Genomic DNA, 11,571 nt, shown 5'->3' with positions numbered 1-11,571 from the left:
GAGTTGCCGTCAGAGTGATATATTATACGACCTTGCGTTGTATTTTCTTGGTGGGCCTTTCTTGGACAAATCCATGCATTGATTTCTTATTGAGCATAGGGCCTCCACATTCTGCATCAAGCCCATCAACTTCTCTCGGTCTAGAACTTCATGGATCAAACCGATAAGGCCCATATAATGCCCATTAAGCCAAGCTATGATCAGTTGCTTAGCTGGTTCGTACCTTAAGCTCCTCGTTGAGACATAGCTACTGATTTGGGTCGCATCATCCCCTCCTCCTTTAAAATGATTTGTCCTCAAATCCGGACCTTCTAGAATGAATGAACCGACATGGTTTCGCTCAGCCAAGGTGTTTCTACTGTTCTTGTGCGCACTCGCCTTTATTCCAGGCTCAAAGATGAAGTGTTGTAGACCCTCTTCAGACCTAAATAGCTCCACTTGGCCGTACTCCATACAAAAAAAATGGCTGAACCAGTTTGGCACTTGATAAAGAACCGAGAATATCACCTGAAGCATAAGCGGTTGTGAGATCTTTTTCATGATCAGCTTCTGGTCCACTATCAACAACATCTTTAGCCACTTTTTGGACAGCCAGGAGAACACTTACAGCCTCTAGATCTTCCTCCTCATCAAAGATTGGACTGAGATCTTTCTCCTCATCAAAGACTGGACTGAGATCTTCCTCTTGATACAGCTGATCGTCCATAGATTCTGCTCGGACATAAACAATCGATAGCTCTGGTTTGATATCTTTGGCCTCCTGATCTTATTCTAAAACTGGAGATGGACGTGGGTTTTGGATCCTCTGATGGATCTTAGCCTTGAAATTCTCCAGCCATCTTTCCAAGCCTTTATTCCTCTTCTCTTTAGTTCTGGTTGATGTAGTCGCTTCTTTTCTGAGTGGTTTCTTCCATTTGTCTCTCTCCGGTCGTGACTTCTTGGCTTCCTTTTCTTGGTCACAATCATATTGTGCTCTCATTTCGGCTGTGCGTTTGTTGTACCTCCATTCTCGCAACTTTTCTTCTGGTGCTTTGCGCGCTGCCTTCTCTTCATGGTTGATCAGTAGTCGAAAAGACACAGTTGATCTCCTAAAGGCTGAAGAGTTAAGAATGGCTGGCTGTGAAGAACTCCGAACCTCAAAGTAGCTCTGATACCACATGATACCACATGACTGGATAAGCCTTGCACCAAATGAGCTAGAAAGCACAAACGATCAAGGGATGTGGATCGAAAGGTGACACAAGAGGTGCGGAAAGCCTCTTGATACTACCAATTTCTAAGCCCGAAGATATGACACACTCCGACGACTCAGAAGATAAGATGTTCGATTAAGAACAAATGATTCAACAAGTTAAAAGGAAAGGTTTTTATTCAAAAGTTGAATGAATAGAAACAATACAAAGCAAGCCTTTATAAAATAGGCAATCTGTAGAATTAAATAATCTAGTCAATCTTTGAAACTATAAAGCTATTAAAACTAAGAAGACATGACTAGGAATATTGACTTGACCAAAGACTAAGACTTGACCGAATTTTGAATGTTTTGGTCGCAGACCTCTTCGGCTGGTTGCGTCCTTTCGCATGGTTGAAGATCTCGGAATTGCCGTCAGATTGATATATTATACGACTTTGGCTTCTATTTTCTTGGTGGGCCTTTCTTGGACAAATCCAACATTGATTTCTTATTGAGCATAAGGCCTCCACGTTCTGCATCAAGCCCATCAACTTCTCTCGGTCTAGAACTTCATGGATCAAACCGATAAGGCCCATAAAATGCCCATTAAGCCAAGCTATGATCAGTTGCTTAGCTGGTTCGTACCTTATGCTCCTCGTTGAGACATAGCTGCTGATTTGGGTCGCATCACTTCCGCTATGATCTTGCGCCAGATCGCAGCAAGGGAATCGGGATTCTCAAGGATAGGAATCTCGTTGTCATACGAAAACGACCACGAAGAGGCTTCGGGTACCATCACCAGAAACGCGTAATGACAGAGAAAGTATCGGGTTCGATGATCCCGAAGTCACAGAGTTAATCTCCTCCAAGACCCGACGTCGATGTCGATGAGTCAATGAGTCGACCTCGTCATTAAAAGCTCAATCGCCAGCAGAACTCGCCGAGTTATCCGGTGCCTTACGAGTCCCGCCGGCAGGGATAGCGATCGACACCGGCCTAGCCAGAAGGCCAGGAGACTGAGCCTGCAACCTCGATCTAAGAACTTGCCCGCGCTGAACTTTCTGAACTCACTCTAACGACCCGGTTTCAGAAGACTCGTCAGGACGATCGAGCAACACCTCTTTCTCCTTCTTCCAAAACAAAACGAACCTCAAAGGATTTAGAATCGCGCTAATGAAGTGCCTCAAATCATGTCAAGAGAAGAACAACTTACTCTTGTTGCCTCGACCTTCCTTGGGCCGAACAGGAGCCACCGAGGCAACATGATTAGCACGGTTCACACCCGGCGGGAGAGCGTAGGCGGTTCGAATTCGATCATGAGTAAAAGCGAGCCACCGAGGATTACCACGTCACAAAGTATCCATTAATCCACGAAGCTCAGGAGTCATGGGCGCAGGGCCGAAGGGCTCTACAGATAAAAAAGAGGAGTCTTTTAAAAAGGAGAAGGCTAAAAAGCGATCAGGATTCACAAAAAAAAATAAAAGAAAAACTCACCAATATCGTCAGACCATTCCCGAGGGATCCTCTCGAAGTCAAAGTCCCCGACCGACGCCGGGTTAATCTTAAAAACAAAGAACTTCTCTGTCCATCGATCATCTCTATTGGGAATGCCTTCAGTAATAACACGGCCCGAACGAGGAGCAAGAATCATCGTGCCTGGAAAGCCGCTGTTTCGCTTTATAGCGAGTAGTTGCTTCAACTCCCTGAGGCCGAACTCAAGGCCTTCTTCCTGAGCTCGGACCCAGGAGGCCAGGAAATAGCAAAACAAATTAGGCGCTATCTGCGTAAACACCATCTTGAGCTCCGCCAACACCTCGAGAAGAAAATGAGGGAGAGGAAACGATAAGCCGTCATCCTCGAAATGCAACGCATAAGCTCTACAGTACCCCGGTCTCACAGTCTCTGGAGTTTCGCCATCTTCGGGAAGTTTAATTTCTACGGCATAATCGACTCCCCAGAGCTCGTAGATCTTCTCGATATGCTTCGCCTCGAGAATCATCTTGTGATGAGGACCAAATTTTTCAACTGCCATAAGTTCGAATCAAGAAGAAATATCGCGAAGGAGAGAATAAGAGAGAAAGAAGAACCGCTATTAGAGAAGACGACTCACTATGAAGAATCGATATATATATTAAAAAAGAGAAAAAACAGTTCCCGAAGTAGTTAATTGAAGCCAACCACGAATCGTCGATCTCAGCCACACAATTTAAAAAATGGCCGACCAGTCAAATCAAACCGATGCGCGTGGTGTCCTATTTCCCTTGAATCGCGGCAACGTCGGACTAAGACAGTTTTCGCCTTTTCGGTTTCCCAACAAACCAAAAGAGGCTGGGAAACAAATGTTGGACCCAATTTTGGTCAATACATTAATGGGCCGCGATCAAAGATATGGGCCGTAAGGAATTAAAGCCCATAGCAAGCATGCGAGCTCGAGGCGGAGCCATCGAAGCCCCGAAGATCGCGGAACAAGAAACGAAGATCATGTAGCAGTTACGAAGGTCACGAGATCGACTTACTATAAAGGAAAGAGAGCGGACATGAAGAAAGACACGTTGAAAACCCTAGAGGGAGCTACACACATACATCGACCTTGTTTTCATCCCAATCTTAATCATTTCTTTACCGATCTCATTTGTATCGTTCGATCTAGTTCAACTCATTGTATTCGATCTTATTCATCAATAAAGTCCATTTTTACCTATTGGAAACTGTTTACATCGTTGTGTTCTAAAAATATTGTTGCCTACATCATTTGTGTTTCCTAGATCAAACTCTCTATCACTATCAAATATTTAGTGTAGATTTTAGATTCTACACTATTCAATAACCAAAAGTGCCGAAACAAACGAATGCATGCATAAGTTAGAATGTCACATTCACCTATGATATTTTCATTCTCAAATAATTTCTTCTTTTTCTTTTCATACCTAAGATCAAATAATTTCTTTAAGTTACAAGTCTTTAGCCTCCGCGGCCTAGTGGAGCGGTTTCGCCTAGCCGCTGCGAGTCCAAAAAATCAACATTTCAGAGTTTGACCAGATATTTACCCATTTGTGTTTGGGTCAACCAAGGTTTGTTGGGTTTACCCGGTTCGATTTTAAGCTACTATAAATGTTTCTTAGACCTAATCTTAAGATCTTATCTTGTTTTCTCTCTAAACACATTGATATTTTGGGTTGAAAGCTTGAATCTATAGTCTATTTTCTTTGTGTTTGTTGGATTATTTTGCTTCTCAACATGATTTATCTTAAATCAATTATGGGTTTAAGGTTAATCATGAAGATTAGTGAGTAGACTACCATTGGATCTATGGGTTAGGGTGATTAGAGTGGTTAAGCGGATAGTTAAGATGTTTAGTGTTAGATTTATGTGTTTACTTGCTATTTGAGTGTTCTCAATGCTAGATTAGTCTTGAACTTTCTAATCTAAACCTCTAAACATTTCATGCCCGGAAGGTGTTTGTTGAAATGTCTGATCCAACTTAAATATGCTCTAACATGAATAGCCAAAGAGATTTGATACTAGGATTGTTAGATGGTTAGTAGACTTATTTGAAATGCATGCTTGAATGATTTAAACCAATGGGAATTGATGTTAAGTTCATGATTGCATAGGGGTCTTTACCTTGGGAAAGGATTGATATTTATTGGTGTTCTAGACTTAAGTAAACTGTTGATTGATAGCTTGCCACCTTGACTTGAATCTTAACCACTTGAAATCAAATTCCTAACCCCATGGATCCTACTTTATCTTATTGAAATCAAGCTCTAGTTACTTATCTTGTTTAGTTCTTGTTATTTGTTTCTCATCATCACTACATTGATCACACTTAGATTAAGCATAGATCTGCATTCTCTTTGAATCGAAATGGCTTAGAATTAGATTGACTCTTAAATACTACATTGATTTGACTTAGGATTAGAAATAATCCTTATCAATAATATGGTAATTGGTCATCCTTTAATGAAACATTTTTGTGACATTGGACATTAAAGTCTAGTTTGGAAAGAAAATTTTGGTTTAGGACCATCTAGGGTCATTTCTCAATTTATATACAATGAAGTATACTAAGAGCATCTTCAATTCACCTTTATATTTAAGGGTAAATCTATTTCAATCCAACTTTATTTCCTTTTTTTTAATAGTGATTACTATATTTCTTCTATAAATAAATAAAAAGTCACAATCTTCTATTTTATTCTACAAATAAAAGTTGCTATTTTAAAAGACTACATCGAAGTAAACTCTAACTCTATTATAGAGTTCTTCTGTTTAGAGACAAAATTAGCAAAATGCATTGGAGATAGTGATGAAGAACATAGATAAAAATATGTTCTCAACCAAAACATCAACTTTCCATTCTCAAATTAGGTGAACCCTGATAGTTTCGAATACTAGGCATATAAAGTTTTAGACGATTATTTGGTCTATTAATTGATTTTTAATTTGCTAACATTATCATGAGTAATGTATTTTTACTATGAACAGTATAAATTCTGGTCTGATATATATCTTTTTGGATTGATCTCAAAGAACCACGAGCAAAAATATTTTAAAAATACCATTTAGAAAGAAGGAACGTGGGGTTGAGAGTGCACGTGAAACCATAATAAGATGGAATGGTGGTGGAGCCATTATGTCAATAATGATTTAGAGGTAAAACTTTACCAAGTGTGCATATCTCCATATCTTCTTATTATTTTGTTCGTCGTCTATTTCTCTTGTTGAAAATTGCTATAAATGTATACTTGTAAAGATCTACAATTTAGAAGGAGAGGATGAAAAATCACGAGATAACCAAAGGGGGCAAAAAAAAAACACATCAATCAGAGCCACATAACCTTTGCTGGATTTCACGATTTCTGCATGCATCTGTCATTTTACGTGACATGAGTGATATATTAACTACATCATGATGGTCTAGCGGTTGATGACAAGTTTTAGGATTGCAAAACTCAAGGCAGAATTTTTGCATTGAGACGGCAATTATAGTTAACCATCATAAATATCTTAATTAAATAAAGATTAAATTATACGATTTTTGTAAGCGAATCTTATATGTCTATCTTGATACACATCAATTAATAGTATCATCCTGTATACATGTAGATTGACTTATTAATGATACCACACGAATGGATCCTCGTGAGTCATAGAACCACGAAATATCCATAATTTTAGGCTCCATACTGTATACTGGCGTGCATATACTGTATCATATAAAGTTTTCTTTTGATTAAAATATGATTTATAGATTGGTTATCCTATCTCGCTAGAGTAAAAAAATTTACAAAGTAATTAATATCAACGGATCTTGTTTAATTTTTTTTAAAATGAATTTATTTAATTGTTTAACTACATTCTATTTATTTGATTTTTAAGATTTTGAAGTAAAACATTGTGCCACGCTCACTGTTAGTTTTTTTTAGTGTACGAGTAAATATTTTCCTCGGTTTACTAAATCTCTCATTCAAAAAGGAACAAACATGACCGAAAAGCAATTGCCAACTATTTAAAACTATACTAAAGTCGAAACTTGGTTAATCGACTTTGAAAACAAATAATTTCATAATCAGGACACCATATATGCATTTTAAAATACAATATGGAGGTCAAATAATAATATGGTTAAAGAGAAATAAACGAAAAATGAATGAACTTCTTTTGTCAAAAAAAAAAATGAATGAACTTCAGTGAGGCAAAATCCCTATTATTATGAAAAACTAGAGGTGAAGAAAGAACGGTGCTGGGTCGGTGACAAAGTAGACACCGAATTTTTACCAAAAAAAAAAAAAGTAGACACGGAAGCTAAGCCAGATTCTTCTGTCATGTGGTTGTTGTTAGGTCGGGCATTGCTTTCAGTATTCGCCTTGATCAGCTTATCTTCAACACAAGTGCATGTGCGTGCTTCCCAACGCGCCGGTGGCCCCTAAATGATTCTCAGCTTTCAAAGAGATTACAAAAGGAAGATGGCAGGAAATGAGTCAAAAGCAATGAATGGACACACTAAACCCAATTTCATCATCTCTTAGTAACAAGTCGTAAGCAATATTCCATAATTATCGAGCGATGATTTCGATTGCTGATCAGTCTCCTTATCAGAAATGATATTATGGTTGAACTATTAGGTGATACCACATATTTAACTTTCTATACTATATTGAATATTGATTGGTAAACCCCTAATAGATATTTCACCAATAAATGAAAACATAAAATAGAAAATAAAAGAGAGGACTAAAATACTTAGTGATATTCATGATACAGTTTGTCACATTTGTCAATAATGATAAGTTCAGTTTTAAAATATCAAATAAATATTTTTTTAAAAATATACTAACTTTATTTATTTTGGATATGTTGTCAATTTAGAAGAATCGGGATAAATAACTTTTTGATAATCTGGAGGTGTCCGGCGAGTCTTTAAGAATCTGTCTACCAGCATCATGCAGACCCGGTTGTTTGCAACAAAAAATAGATATCTTATCTATATCGCTTAACCATACAAACGAATATATATAATGGTAAGTTTCGAGTCCGGATCTTTTTAAGCCCACCTTACCATTTGACAACACTTTGTTTGGTTGATAGATAACTTATTCCACCATTATCATAAATTATTTGAAGATATCCACTTACTATGGTTTTATAATAGGTTTTCTGTCTGATCCAATATACCACCGAAATATATAAACTATAATAACATTCGTAAACACTAGCAATATTTGTAACTAAACACACGTTTTAAAATATACACAAACCGAACATTAAAATAACATCATAAGAACTACGTCTTATTATATAAAATTTGATTCTTCGAAGTTACTAATTAACATGATCGCGACACATAGCAATTATATATTTAAGATTGTAACATGTGTTAATCTATCTCATAATTAAAAATATATATACTAAAATATTAACAAAAACAAATTTTATTAAATTTTTTATTATATATTATTTAATAATAATTTTCCTTTTTTTAAAATCCTAATCAAAAGATTATTTCAAAAGATTATTTGATAATAATTTTCCTTCTAATATTGTGATATGTGTTTAAATATATAATGATTAAAAATATATATAATAAGATAATAAAAAAACTGATTTTGAAAAAAACTACTTTTAAAAATTATTTAATAGTAAAAACGATTTTTAAAAAATATTTAGCAGTAATGTTTTTAGAAAAACTTTCCTTTTTCAAAATCCTAAGAAATAGATTTGAAAACAATTTATTTAATATAATTTTTATTTTCTAAACTTTTAATGAAAATATAATTATAAAATATTATATTGAGTTTGGTTCGTCAAAATTGCTAATTAACATGATTGTGACACATGGTAGGTACATATTTAAAAATGTGATATGTGTTAAACTATATCATAATCAAAGATATATATACTAAATTAATAAAACAATTTTTCTTAAAAATTTATAATAAATATTATTTAATAGTCTTATTATTATTATTATTATTATTATTACTATTACTATTAGTATTATTATTATTGTTATTATTAATTTTTCATTATAATGTTTGTTTTAAGAAATACAATAGATAGAGAATTATAAGACATAAACATTAACTTTTAAGAAGCAAATGTTAAACAAAAACGAATTGTAAAATCCTACAAGTACAATAAATTATTTAATAAAATATGAAGAAAAACTAACTTTAAAATAATATTACTTTTTTAAAAGCATACTTAAAAGAAAATTATAAAAGTACTCTTATTATTTTCTTATAAGTAAATAACTTCTTTTAATAGATAATTGTATGTCAATAAATTATGAAAAAAATAGCTACAAATATTTCACATCTATATTTAGATTTAAGCTTCCACATATTATTTTTACAAACACAATAGTATTTACATGAAAAGTGATACCTCAGTATTTTCTTTTAATTTTTTGATACAACTCAACATTTTGTTATCTTTATTACATTTTATGATACTAGAATAACTTTTAATTTTGATGTTATTATCGTACATGAGTATGTGTGAATATGATAAATATGTGCTTATATGTATACGACATAAAATATAAATAATTAAACAGAATTTTTCTGTTAAAAATAAAATAGTTGTACAAAAGTCTATAAGATATAAAATAATTAATTTCTTTTTTAAAAGTCTAAATAAAATAAAAACGTAAAAATAATCTTATTTTTATTATAAATAACTAACTTTACTTTTTAATAATTTTGTGTTAAAAAATATAAACCAAAATTAACTTCAAATATTTCACCTGATATGATTGTGTGATATGTGTCAATAAAAACTTCCATTATGTGAAAATAACTTTTCTTTTCCTAAAATCTTAAATAAAAGAGATTTCTAAAAGAAAATTATTTTTTTAATCTTAACCAATTAATATGTTTTTTTTTTAAATCGTGACCATAGAGAATTGAATTTTTTTATCTAATTGTAATTTTTACTTCAAAAATTTAATAATAAACATGATTTTGAAAAAAATGTGATTTTGAAAAAAACGAATTTTGAAAATCGCAACTTTTAAAAATAGTTAATATATTAACTGGAAATAGTTATTTGATAGAAATTTTATTTTTTTAAATCCTACACAAAATATATTTATAAAAAAATTATGTAATATTAATTTCCTTTTCTAAAATCCTACAAAACTGTAAAAGAATATTTGATAGTTGTTTTCTTTTTTTATAAAAACAATCCTAAACAATAGAAATTTGTATAATATTTTTAAATCCTAAGCGAAAGGGAATTGGAAAATTTATTTGATATTATTTTTAAGAGAGCGTTTGATGAGGAACATGATTGTATAAATTATTTAATTAATAAAAGAAGTGTAAAATTAGTATTGATACGAATTGTAAAAATAGCAATTTTAAAAATATTTATTAATAACTAAAAATAATTTTTTGATAGCAATATTTTTTTTTCTGAAATTCTAAAGACAAGATAATTGTAATAGGTTATATGACAGTAATTTTTTTTTTTTTGTCAACCTATATGACAGTAATTTACTTTTCTAAAATCTTAAACAAAATTGTAAAATAGTATTTATAGAGAACTTAGTTGAAACTCTAAAACCTTAGTCGCAACGTTGCAGCCAAAAAAAAAAAAAAAAAGTTCACAAGTATATCACGATCTCAAAGAAAAATGCTAAGCTCCTGTCCACAGCTACCGTCTGGGTTAACCATATGAAATGCTTCGGAGTCACTCGACCCGGTGACTCTCTCAAACTTCGGCCTCAAATACAACGTCTCGCCGTTTGGAACCACCCCTGCCCCAACAGAAACATACTTCATCATCCGAAGAAACACGACGTCGTTTTCAGTCATCTCTCTCTTCACGGCGAACCCAACTTTCTTCCCGTTGCAGTACATAGACCAAACCGGCACGTCTAAGATATTAAACCGGCTGTTGCTTTTGCTCCGGAGAGCGATTCAGAGATATCCCTCCTCCATCTCACGAGCCAGAGCCGCCGTGGGAACGGCTAGCTCGAGGAGGAGGAGAGGCGGATGAGAGAACGGACGTGTGTCGTCTTGGAGGCAGAAGCTGACGTGGCCATGATGGTGACCGAAGAAGGTTCCGGTAACAACGGAACCGGTTTTGTCGCATGAAGAGGAAGAGACGGTATCGTTCTGGTCAGAGGGAGGAGATTGGTGAGTGCAACAGTATGAGTGATCGTAGGGTTCGTCGGAGACGGACTTCACGGGCACAGTCAACGTTCATCGGAGAGTCAATGATGTAGAAGCTGGAAAACCGATTGACATAAACGAAATAGTAATCGGGCCTCGTGGTCTGGTGGTAAAGGAACCTCGGCTGAGGTGCCCGCCATCACGACTTCGAGCCTCGGCCACAGCGGATTTAACATCCCTTCCGTTGGGGCGCTGGACCCCCTACGGGGGGATAATTGGGAATGTGGCTGCCCAGATACCAGAGTTACCAAAAAAAATAAACGAAATAGTAAAAGCGATGTTAAGGAAAAGACGATTCAAAAGAGATATGGAATCGAAATATAATCTCATTCCTTAACTCTAAATATTCGCTCCGTATTGAGACGGGACTGTACGAATATCGAGTCCTAGGATATAACCATGACAGGCGAATCACTCTTCACTCGTAATCGCTCTGTCAAACTATAAACTCATCTATGAAACACTCTCGAACTATTGACTTACGCTAAGGGATTTTTCTCAGTTGGATTTCGATGTAAAACTTAGTGAAAATGAGTGAAGAAGAGGCGAGTATCTAAAGAAGAAAACCGGATTTCATTTTCGAAACTGTTGCACACGTTTAGCGAAAATATCTCTGAAATCTCGGAAGTGGAGAGTTGAGAAACTTTCTCCTCAAGATCTCTCTTCTGTTGACTCGTTCTGATCCATTTCGAACAGACAAACTTCTTGTCGTTT

General features: G+C 34.8%; 1 pseudogene; it reads right to left on the bottom strand.

Moving 5' to 3' along the window:
- Window positions 1–10,278: 10,278 nt before the first annotated feature.
- Window positions 10,279–11,008, bottom strand: LOC106293947 (annotated as a pseudogene).
- Window positions 11,009–11,571: the final 563 nt, after the last annotated feature.

The sequence above is a fragment of the Brassica oleracea genome, chromosome C5, assembly GCF_000695525.1.
Source record: "Brassica oleracea var. oleracea cultivar TO1000 chromosome C5, BOL, whole genome shotgun sequence".
NCBI classification, from domain to species: domain Eukaryota; kingdom Viridiplantae; phylum Streptophyta; class Magnoliopsida; order Brassicales; family Brassicaceae; genus Brassica; species Brassica oleracea.
Note: the sequence above shows the minus strand (reverse complement) of the source record. Positions and strands in the feature narration are given on the sequence as shown.